The sequence below is a fragment of the Idiotropiscis lumnitzeri genome, chromosome 3, assembly GCF_059441095.1.
Source record: "Idiotropiscis lumnitzeri isolate Australia: NSW breed Sydney's pygmy pipehorse chromosome 3, RoL_Ilum_1.0, whole genome shotgun sequence".
In the NCBI taxonomy this organism is placed as follows: Eukaryota; Metazoa; Chordata; class Actinopteri; order Syngnathiformes; family Syngnathidae; genus Idiotropiscis; species Idiotropiscis lumnitzeri.
In genome coordinates, this window is record NC_142393.1 from 19,763,490 (window position 1) to 19,780,056 (window position 16,567).

Consider the following 16,567-nt stretch of genomic DNA (forward strand, 5'->3'; position numbering starts at 1 on the left):
TGATGTAACCATTATAAAAGGTAATAGTTCAATTTAGTTCCATTTTGTGGGGTTACTATTAAATTTGATGTCATGCTTATCAAAAGCCAGCAATATGTAAAAGCTCTCCAAGTCCAAACGATCCTAGTAAATTCAATGAAATGAAACAACCATTCATCAGCATCATCAAATTGATTCATCGCCCTCCCTTTATACCTCGTGTTCATCTCTCATAATAGACAATTCAATATGATTCAAGAATAAAAAATGTTTTTAATGTACAAATTTGATTCAGTTCGTCATTCTATTCCAATCGCTTTTTTTTTTACTCCCTTTGTTTCCACAATTAATACATGAATACTGAAATAATCTGTACTGTGCGTATGCACATTGTAGATTAAAATGAGAATGTAAAAAAACAAACAAAAAATACCCCCAGCAAGATTAGGCAGCGGCAACGTGGGGACCACACATAGATTAACAATATGCATTCTAATTTTTACTACGACCTATATACTCATTGTTTGAACTGTATTAATATTCAAATTATATTGACAATGTAATTTATTTTTTTTATGAATGATAATTTTGTTCTCGCACCCCTCTAAAAAATAGATGTCAGAGTTCTTCCACTGCTTTAATTGTTGACAACTCATAAACATTTCTACCACAAATTTAATAGTCATGCATTTAATTGTGGGATGTCTTATTTGTTTAATAACATAAGAAAGCCTTTATTCCATCAACACCCAATTATTTCTGTTTTCTACTGGTTACAGTGTATTCCTTTTTTTTTTGTATATGAAATACTACAAAATTCCCACATATAGGTTGAACAGAGACATTATAATAACAACTGAAATTATCTGGGAAAAAAGTGGGACAGATATTTATTTATTTATTTATCTATCATATATTTTGGCACATTTTTCTTTCCATTGCTCCAAAAGAGGCAGACTTTATCGATCTGTGAAGGGAATGGACGTATGTAAATAGCCAAGCAGAGGCTGTGAAAAAGTGGTGAGGTGCCATCATGACCCAAAGCTTACAGGTGCCACCAAGTCGAGCCTTTCATGAACTGAAATGCCGGCAGCTGACAGGGCTAAAAGTGTCACCCAGTAGGCTTGTTCCCACTCACAACTCCAAAGGTCAAAACAATTCCTTATTTCCAACATTCTTGTGTTACAACTGTCAGGGAGTGAAATAAATAAATACAGTGGCAAGTTGTCTAGTATTCGACATGGACAATGATGTTATACAATCCACACACAAAAATGTTAATGGGAGAAAATTGATTGATTAACTGATTAAGAATGTTCTAATTGATTCTTGTAGCCCATCCATCTATCTAATTTGTGTACCACTTGTCGTCCTTCCGGACACGTTTCAGCTGTGCCTACAACGTGGACTGGTCAGCAGACAATCACAGGCACCTTTTAACTCACAACTTTTCATGATTCATGGTCACGTTTGCACACGTAGGCAACATCGAGTCTTATATGCAAAGTCCGCTCAGTGAGGCAGAATAGCCGCACTACTCAACTGTAACTAGCAGACGTGCTGTTGATTCATTCACAACTTGGGTGAAAGAAGAACATTCTGATGTGAGCTGTGCTTTCAACTGATGAATCAATTCTTGGGAAATGATTCGGAATTAAATAGATGAGGAAAAAAAACGTTAATCAGTATTTAAAAATAAGAATCAGTAAATGCAGTCATTAATGTTCCCCATTATTGTTGATTGTCGTTTTTACACTAAGGCCACCACTCCTTATGCAAGCTCCCGCCCTAATCTGAACAAATACTGCTTAAAATCATCTTGTGACTGGACACACATGCTTTGACACATGGCTTTATTTTGTTTCTTTTCCCTTTTTGCTGTGATATGCAGAAAGGAGGACCAAGTGGTAATAATTTGAAGTCTTAAAAGCCTCTGCCTGGTCAAGAATCACAAAACATGCCACCCTACTTTTGCACTCAATTCCTTTTAGACGCTGCCAAATCGGCAGGACTCCAGACTGCCCCGTATTGGTGGCATTCTGCGTCTAAAGTCTGAGATAGTGCAAGTATATTTCTCATCTACTTGGACATGCGCAACCAGCTTTAAATGACGATTATTGAACTTTTTTTGTTGTTGATAAACGTCTGCTCCAACCTTCATCCCATTTATCACCATTATAGTGAAAATGAGTGAGATGAATATTTACTAATTTTCTACTTGCACCTCTAAAATTTGGGTTGTGCCACGGTGGTCCTATTAAAAGAAATAAAAAAAGTCTGCAGTCTTGTCCAAAGCCAACATTTGCTTTTATTCCCCTCAGGATATTCTGATTTTGGCGGATCTTCTGTCTCATTTAATGAGCGAATCTTCTTATATCACCTAGAAATGCCCCTTTTCTCTGGCAACTTGCTGGTTGGGTGTTTCGATTGACACAGGAATCCTATCACTGAAATGATGTCTTGTAAAAGAACGGAGGAAGGGAGGCTGAGTGCAAGAATATTGTGCAACACGTGTTTATGTGTCCGACACAGGAGGGCAGTCTTTCAACACTTCCCTCCGCCTGTGGAGCAGACTTCCCTACTAGTTAGCTGTACTGCTGCTGGAAGACCTCCTCTTACAATGACTGAGAATGTAAATTGCTAACTGGTCTTCTCCTTTGCTTTTAGTGTCAATTTGCTTTTATCTCACGATGTATATGGGTCATTTTCATATCATATTTTTGATAAAGATGAAGACACTTGTTTAAAAGGGACAGACTTTGAATCATGTTGTGTAAATTATTTGCTTATTTTTGCTATAATAGTGATAAATGGGCTGACGTGTGGCGCAGTAGTTTGTCAGCAACAATAAAAAAAATATAAAAAAATCAGGAATTATCAATTAATAAATAAATCTGCAAATGTACTTTTCGCTCATGCATGTCTACACCGCTGGGCGCTGGCAACAAAAGTGAACACACCCCTTCGTGGAAATGTCCAAATTGTGCCGAAGGTGCCAGTTGTTTGAGTGGCCACCATTATTTGTCACCACTGCTGACGCTTTTAGATCCGAGAACTTGACAAGTTGCCACTCAATGAACTGTCGGCAGCTGTTCTCTTAAACTGCTGTATGACCAACATTTCTCCCGTCACTTTGACTGCCCATGTCATCTTTTTAGAAAACAACAATACTTTTTTCAGATCCTTCGACGGTTCTTTGCCATGAGTTGCCGTGATAAACTTTCAGTGACCCGTATGTGTGCCATTCGGTTGTTCATTGACTTTTCTTGTGTCTTTTGAGCTGCAGTTGGTGGACTGGTGGTCTTAAGTTCCCCAGCAAAATATCTTGATAAACTTGGAAATGAATTACTCTCCATATTTCACGCTTGGGGTGAGGTTTTGATGTTTGTGTGCTGTTCATTGGTGACCACACAACCACATATCGCATTGTGCGTGTGGAATATCCATGCTTTTGCAAACTTCAGTCGGGCAGCACTGCGTTTTTTGGGAACAGCCACAAGGTAGCTTCCTTCTTCGTGTCCTCATGAACTTGATTCTTGTTTGTTATCCTTGTTGTGAATTTGTCAATGGATATGTTAGCATGTGTCAAGAGATTTTTATGTCTTTAGTGCTAAGATTTTTTATCGTCACTGAGCATTTTGTGCAGCTGCCTTGTACTCATCTTTACAGTAATGCAGTGCGACTGCAGAACTTTCTACATTTACAGTTTGCCTTAGCTCAATCAAGGCTTTTTTAGAGACTTATGCAAGGCTTTCCGGCTTCATGCACATGAACACTTCTTAATTGTAGGTTTTTTGAGAGCTTTTTGTGTAGTTAATGGTATCCACAAAGACTTCAATCAAGTGCAACTTTTTTTTCTTCCGGCTTCTTGAGAATAACAAACTAAAACACACAAAAAAGGAGCTACACATTTTAATTTTTTTTTAGATTTGTTTCCAATTTTAGTTTTTTTTTTTTGTCACGTGTATCTTAAAAGGTTATGAAGAAATTAGTGTAGTGTGAATCAGTAATATAATTCATTTGTCCGTTTACAACATGGTTTGTCTTCATTAGTGCCGCAGGTGACCGACAATTTATCCCAGCTGACGTCAGGAGAAAGGCGGTGTCAACCTTGTAATACACACAGATTATTAACATCTTAATCCATTTTTTTAAATGAGAGGCCACAGAAGTTACAATAAAATATGCTGTATGTTCTTACTCAAAATGAAAGGTATACTTGGACATGCTCAACACAGCACCGCACCCTTAACGATCCCAAACCAGAAGTATGTTGTCGTACTTTGACTGACCTGTGAGAAGCAGCATGGTGCAATAGTGCCTGTGGATTGTTAGAAAATACCAAAAAGACACTTTGCAAGCTCTTAAAGTGCACGTGAAGTGAAAATATATGCCTTATTAATGCCAACAACGAGGTGTTCGAAAAGAGCCACGTCAGCCTGAAGCCCAACTCCACGAAAGAAAAATTTTGTCAGTCCTAACTGCTTTCCAAGCAGATGGGGGACAAAAAAAATCATACACCCCACATAAAATGATAACTCAGGATAGCCTAAAAAAGAATTTGATCCAAAAAGAGGAATCAGGCTCATAATCCTATTCATTCCACTTGACGTTAAGCATTATTTAACATTTTGAATTTACAAATGTTGTTTGCATCGTAAAATGTATGTTGTCATTTTCAGTTTTCTCTGTGGTTAGTTTGCTGATGTTGATTGAAAGAGTAATTCGTTGACAAGCTACTGGTGACTAAATTACGCCATATCAGTCAGTAGCACAGTACTACTTTACAGGGTGTGAGCATGCTGCTGTCTGAGGTGAAGTTGTAGTCATTTGTTGTGATTTGGAGAAATCCCTTTTTGGATTGAGCTTGTGCATACCTTTGGCTGTGTAAGCACCCAGACTGCTCCCTTAAGGCTTGAAGCTATTTAGGTTTAAGCTCATAACGCTTCTGCATCAACCTTGCTTGAAGTCATTCTGATTCCTCTGAATTGGCGTAATCTCAGAAATTGTCTCTAAAGGCAATATGAGACGATCCGTATCATTCCTTTTGCTGAGCATTGTCATTGTTTCATGAGTGCGTAGGGGTCCTGTAGCTGCGCTTACGTCACTCCCCCCACATGCGGTATAATGATCATGCCTGTTTCTGTTGACTGTGGGATCTGGAGCTCGACACTGTCTCACTATTTTAAACAAACGCATTGTTGTGAGTTTTTAGTCTTGAACCTTCTACTAATGTTTTGTCCAGCTTTAACAAACAGACTTGACTGCTTTTATAGCTGATGGATGTTGCACAGTTTAATGGTAGCAGTGTTACAGGGTCTGTGTAGGTGCAGAACCAAATACCAGTTCTCATCTTTACAGGACGTGAGAACACAAATCTTGTGTTGGATTGTCAGGAGGAAGGAGAAGCAGGTGCTGGTGAATTTGAAAGGGATGCTGATGGGGTGGCAGCCAGGCTGCTCTCTCTCCAGTCTTCACTTGCTCCCATGCCAGGCGTGTGTCAAATGGATGCTTGTGGGTTTGGCCTCTTCTACTGGATCTGTCCGCAGTTGTTAATGATAACACGCTTCGATAACCGGCCTCGCCACTTGATGCTGCCTACATCAGGCTCTTGTGGAAACTGCCAAATTGTGTGTGTGGGGGGGGTGCGTGCGTGTGTGTGTGTTCGCGCGCGCGCATGCAGGCATCATTTGGTGCTCAAACTCATCTCGCCTTAGTCTCAATTTTAATTGTGTGATAATCACAGATTACTTTTAATAACTATGATCATCTATGGCATTTTAACAAGATGATTGGATGAAATATATCTGTAGCTCCAGTATTAGTTCTACTCAACCATTTTAATTTGACATATGATAGGTTGCTTAAACCTTCTATTTAATTGATGTTTCATTGATTTAATGACAATTATGATGATTATCTATCCATTATTATTATTATTATTATTATTATATTGTTTTATTGTTTTATTATTGCAATTATAATTTTACTTATAGGCTATTATGACTGTAACGACTATATTGTTACTACAAATAATTATAATAATAATCACAATTATTATTATAATTATTATTACAAGTGTTATTTTTTATAATTTTGTAATTGTAAACACAAGTGTAATCAATTGTAATTAACATCGATGTGTATATTAATTTTGTTATATAAAGTAATTACTTTTTACGATTGATTTTCGTCTGAAAATGAAAGTGAACAGTTTAATGCAGCTGTAAATTCAGATTTTGAGTTTTTCTGAGGTTTGTACTTCACTCTGTAATATCCTAAATAATTTAAAAAAAAAAGGGTGTAAAATAGTCACATTTTGATTTGGGGGGGATTACTGGAATTAAATTAATGTTAATATGAACACACTCCGTAAAGTTACAAATACTTAGTATGCATCCGAGTGAGTTTTTTTTTAAATAATAATAATAATAATGCCTTTATTAGTCCCACAATGGGGAAATTCGAGATTCAAACCCAGGCCTCCTGGGGAGACTGGGTCCGGAACGCGGCGCCTTAGACCACTCGGCCATCCTGGCTGCCAATCAAAATCATTAAGGAAAAAAAAGAGGCCTGAGGCCGAGCATGTATCTGATCTAAAAAATAATGTGAACGCGATTTTAGCATGGCGTTTGTTCGCGCGCTCGCGCGTGTCCGTTTGTGTGCGCGCATAGTGTGCTCTTTGGCTGACTTGTAAAATATGACAGGCCATTTTCAAACCCAAAGATTAACATCGTGATTCCCAGTGTCCCAGTAGACAGCGTGATTGATTACATCATATTATATTAAGGTCATTTCGACATCAGGGTAATTTTCAACTGGAGCCTCCGGGCCATATTTTAATGTGCATTTGTTTGGCGCTGCTGTCGCTCGCTCGCTCGCTCGTCTCATCTATGGGAAATAGATGGCGACATTAACGAGCGATTAATTAAAAACAACAACATTAATGATGATAGCACTGGCTGCTTTGCCTTTTGAAAAATGATGTAGGCCTTTTCCACACTTGGACTTCACATGAAGAACCGCGACTATCAATTAGTTAGGCCTACTTGTAATTTTTTCGAATACCAAATTGTGTACTCTCAGAAATGCTCGCTTAATGTAACGTCAAAATAATTTCAATAATGATTCTTAGAAACGTATTATTCGATATTTGGTTGTTCTTATTTACATACGCAATGCAATATTTAAATATTCATGACTTATTATATTTTCTAAATAAATAATAACCAATGAATAAAATTTAAAAAACGGTTTTTTTTTTCGAAAAAGACAAAATATGATTTAAAGTGAAATTCAAAATAGCCGCTTGAATGGTAAAAAAAAAATAACTGTAATTGAGATTGAGATAGAATTTTGTGCAACGGAAAATAACACAATTCCAGTGCTCAGAGATGCGTCGTTTGTTTCTAGTGTTTGCCCTTCATTTGTGTTTCAACCGAGTGCAATTAGAGTTACTAAGGAAGGAAAAGCTCCTGCATTGTTGGGGGCCGTTTTATCCAGTGGTAGTACACGGCCCTGAACTGTGTGTGCGCGTGTGTGTGTGTGTGTGTGCGCGCGCGTAGGTTTATGCATGCATTATATTCTCTCCATATTCACGTGTTGGAGCACAAATGCGCTCTGATTGTGTGCACGCGCACACACACTTCCTCAAGCGCACACTGGAGCTCGGCTCCAGTAATGCGCGCGCACAGTGACAGCTAGCTCACCCGCCCGCGAGCGCGCCTCATGTGCGGGCCTTTGCACTGGGTCGTCTCACATGTCCAATGTGCGCCGATGTTATCTGCGCTCAGTCTAATCCAGAAACCCGGAGTCTTTTCCATCGCGGATCAAGCTTCGGTTTCGCTGTGTGTGTCTGCATGTGTGCACGTCACCACAGTCTTGACCGCACCAATTCGCAACGAAAAAAACTTCTCCCACTCCGTCCCTCCTTCTCCTTCCGCTACACGCACACCACATATAGCACATTCGTTTGTGGCTGATCGTGCTTTTGCAATCTCCAGTGTAATTCGGGCCCCAGACTGGAGGTGCTAGGGCTCCTTGAAATCGGAATGATTTTCTTATTGGTGGGCGGGGGGTCGTATCAGAGTTTGTGAACGTTGAGAATGGCGAAATATGTTTCAAGTACTCCCGCCCCCCCCTAAAAAAAAACTAACAAAAAAAAAACAAAACAGCAAAAACCTTCAGTGTGCCTTGGAGTGTTAGAGAATTTTTGTATCAGTATATAGAAAGGCAATGAAACCTGCATGTAATTGGTCCCAAAAAGATAAAGTTCAAAATTTGCAGGATTGTCGAGGCCCAAGGGAAATCTTTTTTTCTCTCCATCGGCCCCCAAATTCTTGCCGGCCATTTTGTTTTAAAGGTGCTATTTGGAGAGGGCTGGGACGGGAGGGTGAGAGGATCCAAGTGTACAACCAATCACATAATAATAATTATAATAATAACAAATATGATTATAATAATTGCAGTCATAACCATATAATGTTGATGATGTTGAGCTTTGTTGGCGTATTGTTTTTGCATTTTATTATAATAATAATAATAACAATAATAATAATTATTATTATTATTATTATTATAACCCCAAAACAATTTGTGTAGGGTAGTTCATTTTTCTCCAAATAAATAAACACTCATTATCTTTACCCAACATCCCAGCCTATTTGGTTTCGCTTGTCGTGTATGTGTGCACATCGGGTGGTGCGTGCACACTTTGTTCAATTATAGATACTAAATAATAATAAAGACATGTAGAAATTAAAATGAGTGTTAAATGTGATCAGTGGCCTCATAAAAGGAATAAATATAGCGTGATGCAAACGCTAATAAAATGCAACAATAATGGAGTTTGTGCAAGTGTTTTCATGAAAGTCAAATATGTCGCCTCTTTAGGCTATAATTAATAAGCGCAACAAGGGCTGGCCACCACACCTCTCTTCCCCGGACGGAGCCTGCGGGCTCGCTCCTGCCTGCATGCCTTCCTTCGTCAGCGCTTCCTTCCCACCTTAACCTTACAGCCAAAAAATGAAAGAAGGAAACGCTCCTCGGTCCAAGCGAGTGTCGAAGTGGAGTGCGACCATTTTCTTGCTAGGGTAATTAACCGTTAATTGAGCGTCATTTATCCAAATTAATGCAATGGAGACATGTTGACTTCATGAACCTGGCCTGCATATATGAGTACAACACACACACGCACATACACGCACGCGCGCATACACGCACGCGCACACACACACCTACACACGACTAGGTTCGTTTCTTATTTTTTTCGGTGTTTGTCTGTCAAGCTGACCGAATCGATCTCGAGCCAATCGATCAAGACAATGGCTCATTCTCACTCCCACGTATGTTTCCTCGAATAGGGAAGGGCTCAAATTACACCTTGGCATATTAATTATCAATTGTTTGTCGACTTGACTTTTTTTAGTAGAACATTTTGTCAACGCCCGCGTTGACAATTTAGTTTCCGAAACAATTCGAAAAATATGGTAAATATATTACGAAATTAATAATAAAAGAATTCTCACATAGTGTCGGTTAAATCGCATCTTTATTAGCAAAATAATTAATTTTGGGCGTCATAATGTAGGTGTACCTAATATTGTGATCAGTGTTACAAAACAGAAGAAAATCTCCCCCACCCGCCCTCACCAATATTCCAAGACAGGCTCCCTGGCGTATCCAGCACATATATGCTAATTGCTAATGATTATTATTATTGATTAATAATTACCGTCTGCATTTCACGTCCACTCGTGGGGAAACACCCCCGGGCAATTTCTGCGCAATGTGTTGGAGACGTGTTGGATGAGGCTGTGAGTATCGAGTATTTAAAATAAATTATTATTATTATTATTATTAATATTATTATTGTTGTTTTGGTTAGACGCTTATATTACCACGACTACTACTGCTAACAACAACAATAATATAATAATTATTCTGCTTATTCTCATAATTACCATAATAACAAGAACAATTGCATATGCATTCGGTGTGTTGTGGTTACTGAGCAGTGAATGGATGTGTGCGCCATCCAGCAGACTGCAGTCGCTCCATCATCGCCGATCTTTAATAGGCTCCAACACAGAGCCGCCTTTATTTAGCCAAAACCAGACGGAAACCATTCCCATATGACATGTAGGCTATAGGCCCAGGCACCATGTGGAGCCCGGCCCACCGCTCGGGTTCAAATAGACGCTGACAGAGTTTTCTCACATTTTGCGACATGGAACAATCGAAAATCACCTTTATGATGATAACAATAATAATAGCGTGGTATTTGTAAATATGAACATAATTATAATTACATCAAGCATGCAATTCAGGAGGAAAAATACAGTCATTCCATTCTACCTTTTTCATATTTGAAGTTCCACATTACCTGTATTTTGGGACCCACAGTCGAAGCCAAATAGTGTGTTCTTAAATCCTGCCTGCAGTACACAAACAAACAAACAAACAAACAAACATACAGACAGGTGGAGAATCATGCTTACACAGCCTGTAGTCCACTTCTCTTGCATGCAGTTTTTTTCTGTTTTCATTTTGGATTTTAAGTACTGGTTACGGCAAACCAACTTCTATGAAACTAGCAGAATGTTTGGTTTGGAGGAGGAGGTGGGGGCATACATGCGTCAAACAGCTGCTGTTGCTGCTGCATTGCTACACACGCACACACACGCATAAGAAATTTGCGGAGGTCCATCCAACAACAAACTTTCATTTATTTATTTGCCAGATTTGCTTGTCAGCCAGTCTGCAAAATAATGAAGACAAGCTCGTGTTAATAAAAACATTAATTACACGTAATGATAATAAAATAAGAATAATTGTAATAATAATAATAATAATAATAATAATACTCGACTTCTTACCTGGCGGCGTGCACGGGCCGGCTGCAGAGAAGCACGTCGCCGCCTTGAGTTAAATGCAAGTGGGTGCTGGCAGCAACGGAGCTGGGTGGGCTGGGAGCTCGGAGCTGGGGCTGAGGCGGGGGGTGGGGGGTAGAGAAGGTGCGAGTGTGAGGAGAGAGCAGCATGTGGAGGAGGAGGTAGAGGAGGAGGGGAAGAGATAAGTGATCTAAAGGGGAGACGATAGGACAAAAAAAAGTGATGATGATGAATACATTGGAAAGTTTTTTGGCCCCGGCGAGGGTGTCAGATTGAATGGGGCTGTGCGCATGTGCGAAGGTGTCCAAACTGACAATGCTGGTGAGATGAAGATAGTGTTGTTGCTGCTTCTGGGCTCACGGTGGACGACGAGAGGAATCTACAAGGCGACAAGATGAGATCCAAGGCGAGGGCGAGAAAACTGGCCAAAAGTAGGTCCCGCATTTTTTGGGGGTCTTTTCCTTCCCGGTTTGAAAAAAAAGGAAGAGAAAAAAGTAGCGCTCCTTGCGCGTCGCTGTCCGGTGTCATAGCGTGGAGATGGGGGGGCGACACTCTTTGGCCACTCTGATAAACTTTTTGGGGACGCTACGTTGCGGCTGCTCGGGCTAGTTTGTATGCACTTTGCGGTGTTTGCTTCCCTGCGCTAAACTTTGACGCTGGTGCTTCATTGCGCTCGCGACTGCTGCTTTCAGATTCGCTCTATGCTCTGGCTGGAGCTTTTTTTGCTTTATTGGTTCCTGGAAGTTACTCGAAACTTGCCGAAATGCATGCGAATGTTCTTCTTGGAAATAGAGCCGTTCCAAGTCTTGTGAAATCACATCATTCCCTTCTCGTGTAATAGTGGGCGCTGTGGTACTGTCCCACAGCAATGTCCATTTCCTTCCCGAGGCGTCCATTTTATTTTATTTAATTTTATTTAATTTATTTGTTATTATTTAAAATTGTATGAGGGGGGGTATAGAACGAATACATATTCTGTGCCTTGTACGTTTTTCAATACTACGTTTACATGCATGCACCCCTCCCCCCTTTTTTTTTAAACCCCAAGGGTCCCCCGTCCTCCCACCCCCAAGGGAGAGTCAATCAATAAGTGCAAAGAGAGACGCAAACAAGTACAAATTCCCGTTTTGATATTTGGCGTTGCAGATCGACCGTGCTTATAGTTGTTTTACGTGCCCTTTATAATTTTCCATTCTTTCTTGTGGCTCTGATATTGTATCCGCTCTTTGCAGCCTTTATGATCATTTTATTCACGGGACTCATTAAGAAGGTGATGATGATGATAATGATATAAGTGGCCTAATTGTTTATTGGCCTGCTGGCAATTGTGTTTCAACGCATATTCACACGTCCCAAATTCAACAGAAACATAATTATGCAGCCTTGTATGTTTTACAGTTGACTAATTATTTTAAATTCAGAATTTTTCAATGTTTCTCATTTTTGACAGGCCTTGTGAAGATTTTTAATTTTGTCAGTTTGTAATATCCAACATTAACGGCATTTGATGTTTCCCTCACTTAATTTTGCGCACCTTTTTACATTTCATTCAATACTGTAAAATTCAGCACGTATTATTTATTTTTTTATTAGAAGTTAATTTACGGTTTATGCACACGCCGTGATAAATCGTTATCTTTATTTTCTTAAATCGATATTCTGCTGCTTTGTTCTCTTAAGCCCCTGATCGCGTGGAGCCACTTTTAAAGTTTCAAGACATAAAGAAAAGGGAAATAGCTAATTGGTCTGCTTAGTATAATTGCTTAAACGTGTCGGGCAGAGCACTCCTTGCACTGGTCCTGATCTCCAAACAGCCCAAGTTGATAGTCTGTTGATCCTGGTGCTAATGAACACAAATACCTGGCTTTGGGCAGCCCTCCGCGCACAGACCCCAGATCAGCAAGAATAGACAGCGGGCATGGAAAGCGAAAGGCCGTTTTGGCATTCAAAACCAGGAGCGCAACATAGAATGGGACATGTTGAATAGTCAGTTGCGCGAGCAACTCATTTGTGTGTGTGAAGCGTGTGTGTGTGTGACTTGCTAAAGCCTTTTATTTTAAAACAGCCTATTTTTCTTGTACTAAAGGCCGTGGTACTCCGGAAACGTCTGCCCCTTCACGGAGTGTGTGTGTGCGCGTGTGTGTGTGCGCGCGTGTGTTCGTGTGTATGTGCGCGCATTTATTGCACCAGAAGCACAGCGTTTGCGTGCGTGTGTGTGTGTGTGTGTGTGTGTGTGTGTGTATATATATATATATATATATATATATATATATATATAATATATATATATATATATTATATATATATAGTCATTCACACACACACACACACACACACACACACACGCACGAAGAAGTGACACTCGAGCAATAAAATATAAATGCATAAGCACACTCACATGCTCACACACAACCACACATTAAGTAATGGTAGTGGCTGCAACTTAACACACATCATTGATTAGCATTAGCTTGGTTTGTTGCAGAGTGTGTCGATTGGTTCCATTAAGTTGCTAAAAATGCATTTAGGATGTTTGTTGTTGTCATGTGATTAGCTCTTTACTCGTTGAGCACAATATATCAACAAAATATAGATATCACGATGATGGCGTATGCATTATGCATATCACAAAGACATGCAGTAATTTTCTTATGGAATTGAATTTTAACTGAATTTGACTAGTCAGATGCAAACTTAAAAGTGTATCACCACTCAATAGTTGGACATTATCTGGGGGAATTACAATTCATTAGCAAAGAACACATGGAGCCTGCTTAGTTTTGCAGCATGAAAAAACATGTCCTTTCATTTGACAATAAAAATTTTAATTTAATTTCTTTAGGCACATGTCTAATAGCGCATTGATATCAATATTGCTATAGTCAACCTTTATATTGCATGTTTTTCCAATATCGCCCTACTGTTTACCAGTCCAGGGTGTTATCCACCTATTTCTCAAAGTCACCTGGGATAGGCTCGAGCTCACTCGTGACCCTAAAGAGAACAAGCGCCATAGAAAATAGACAGATTGATGTTTTGCGTGTGTTTGGGTGTGTGCTGAATGTGCACAAAACTCTTCCCTTCACCCTCACACTTTCTGATATTTTTCTGCATTCTTGCCTGATTGTTTTAAGCACAATGGCAATTATTATGTAGGTCAAGCTGCTGTCTTGAACTTTGCTCTTTTGTCAATTGTTTTGACACAAGTAAGGAGGCCACAACTTTTTTAAATCCGGTATTGAATCCCATCTGAAGGCTCCCATCTTTCACTTGCGCTGGTGCCTCACTTCAAAGTACGCACACATGCACACACACGGGTCCACGCGCACACAAACACGTTTCGGCATGTTTTGTGTCAATAATGTAACAAGTAACTTTGATTTGCAAATGATATGTTTTATTTGATCAGCTTGTGGTCATCGTCATTATAGAGTTGGATTTCACTACTTGTATTGTCAAAATAAAAAACAAAAGTAATATAATATGTTGGTGCATTCAGGCTTTGATATCACGCTGTGTACTCTTTGTAAACATCGGAGTCATTTAGTTTGAATAGAGCCGTGTTTCCCAAGCTTTATTGAGACAAGGCAGGCGTTTTGCATTACAAAAATCTCACTGCACACCACCATAGAAAAACGCTCTAAAAGTAGGAATACCAAAAATAATGATGATCTCATCTTCGTTTACTCACTCATTGACTTAGAGTACTTAATGTGAAGTCCGAGCGTGTTTTGTTGAACACAAAGCTGACACAGGCTTGCACAAAGCCATGACTTTTCCCATGGCAACAGGTGAATACACAGATTTATTGTACCTTCTGTCATCTAATTAATTAATTGTTCTGTCTGTCACTATACATCGCTGGCAGAGACAGATGAACAAAGATTATTTTGTAATCAATGAATAATAAAAATAAAGTACTTGCTTGGTCCTTATTGCACCAGACCTTTTAGATGGTAGTGTAATTTATTTTTGTTTTTTGGTGGTGGTGCAGGATCCTCATCCTGTCACATCTGCTCATGTTATGTTGAGCTGATTGTGGACTTTGGGGCCTAAAGGCTACTTCCCAAATGTGTTTCCAGAGAAAATCTGTTTCCATGTCTGCTTAATAAAATCTCCTTCACCGCATGCACCCTTGTTGTGTTCTGATCTGTTGGATCATATTAAACCTCACAATGATTTTGCCACTTTGTAACTTGTCAAAGGGTAACTTTTTTTTTCCTTGAATAAGAGTTAAGTTTTTGTCTCGGTTCCAGTTAGCCCAAAGTCAATCTGGTGTCTGGTTCTGTAGCATATGGTCTTCATTTGATACACATAAATTGATACAAATACAGATGAATTACTTTATGTAACTATAACTCTAGATGGATTGAAAGAGCAGATTCTTGCCACTATAAGTAAATGTGCAGGTTTCATTTCTACTCACTCTTCTGTTTTGTATAAGCTTTTGTGGTCTGCTTCAATTTTGGCTAAATTACGACAGAGAACAATTTCTAATATGAGAGAACGATGACTCACCTGCTCTCAATTCTGGTGTTGCATTTATTAGACTATTATATTTTTAGTTGCTTTTACAACTGTTCTGCTCTTAGTCATGTTGTTTGTCTCCACAAAAATTCTTCCATAGTGATTCAGTCACTCTTCTTTTAATGGTGCTGCTGCTTCACCCATGATCGATTTGGGGGACTCGAAAATGGTCACATATGTGCCATTAAATGTAAAAAAAAAAAAAATCACTTGAGACAATGCAGTAATGTCTGAATGACAAGCACATCCACAAAATATCAGGAGTGGAGAGTCGTGTTCATTCTCTTGGTTGAAGTTTTCAGTGGTGCACTGCATCAAAATGAAAGCTATTTCAAATACAGTGGTGCCTTGGAGTTTGTGGAGATTCGAGCTATTGTTCATATGATTTATTTTTTTATTTATTGCTTTGAAGTGCAAGATAACATTTTAGACGGGCAATGAGCTCAGTCACTTAACAACAAACAACAGTTTGGTAGATAGATAGTGAACAATTCTTCATACAAGAAGCTTCCAGCTTTTAAATGCCAATCCCAGGTGAAGTATATTCGGAATTATACTGCCCCCATTAGCGGAATTATACAATCATGATGCCAGGCGCAATAATGTAATCATGATGCATAAAGTGCCTAATTGTATAAATTCTATGGGCTTTTATTTTAATAAGTCTAAATTCATAGGTGGCTTATTTCCTTTAAAAAAAAAAACACTACAAGCTATTTTTTTTTGGTGGTAAGGCTGTAATTGATGCATGCAATTTGCATTCATAACAAGGCACCACTGCATTTTGACATTCGTGTAAAGTAGAAAAGTAATCAATAGAAATATTGGTCGCGTCTTTACTAATTAAATATATTGTTTACATCTCTTGTTTTAAACGTTCAGTGTGCAGTTGCACCAAATGTTGTGGCATGAGTTTTGGTTAAATGCTTTTTTAAATATGTTCACTGTCATGTATCATTTAGTGATTGGGACTGATGGTCCAGCTGCTGGTTCGAAAACATTTCAGCTTTTCCATTTTGTGGTGAGGTTTAATTGCACAGTCAAAGTTATGCGCCAACATACTGAGTGAGTGAACGCACAAACATAAACACACACAACACACACAACTTTGAGGTGACAGATTTAGAGGCAATGATAGGATTTAACCTCGATCAATCACAAACTGGAAA

General features: G+C 39.1%; 1 protein-coding gene across 3 annotated transcripts in view; it reads left to right on the plus strand.

Moving 5' to 3' along the window:
* Positions 1–16,567, plus strand: part of prdm16 (PR domain containing 16) — a 224,573-nt gene that overhangs the window by 47,153 nt on the left and 160,853 nt on the right. Inside the window, exon 1 of one of the 3 annotated variants that reach the window (XM_088291321.1) lies at positions 11,027–11,302. The exons of the other annotated variants lie outside the window; for them this stretch is intronic. The gene's annotated coding sequence lies outside the window, so the exon portion shown is untranslated. Of the gene's footprint in view, positions 1–11,026; positions 11,303–16,567 lie in introns of those variants that run through there. 3 annotated transcript variants of the gene reach the window in all.